This window comes from Suricata suricatta, chromosome 4, assembly GCF_006229205.1.
Source record: "Suricata suricatta isolate VVHF042 chromosome 4, meerkat_22Aug2017_6uvM2_HiC, whole genome shotgun sequence".
Taxonomy (NCBI): domain Eukaryota; kingdom Metazoa; phylum Chordata; class Mammalia; order Carnivora; family Herpestidae; genus Suricata; species Suricata suricatta.
This window is the reverse complement of record NC_043703.1, coordinates 94,293,332-94,293,788: the sequence shown is the minus strand read 5'-3', so window position 1 is coordinate 94,293,788 and position 457 is coordinate 94,293,332.

The window sequence follows — 457 nt, the reverse complement described above, 5'->3', positions numbered from 1 at the left end:
GCTCCCCCCGCCCCACCTGCCCCGCCCCACCCCGCCCCTGCAATCCTCTCTCGAACCAATCAGACCCCTCGGTCTGCGGCGTGGTACTCCCCCGACGCACACAGCTTGCGGCCCACCCCTACTCCCACCTTCCCAAGAGCTCACTCACGCTGGCCGAGGGCCCATCGCCCCCACAGTCTAGGCGTCCTACGCTCAAATCCAAAGTGTATTGCCCGAACGTCTAATGGCCCCCAGTTCACTATCCCAGCTCTGAAGGAGGAACCTCCTCCTCGAATCCCACTCACTGCCGCGCCCCCACAGCCTTGGGGCTGCAAGCGTTCATCCCCCCCCGCAGGCATTCCTTTCCCGCCACCCCTCCCCCGCCGCAGGCAAGCACCACCCCGTCCCCGGGTGCGCATCCCGCAAAGAGCTCGCAAAGCTCCTTTCTCTTCCTGCCCCACCCCCAACGCTCCCACCT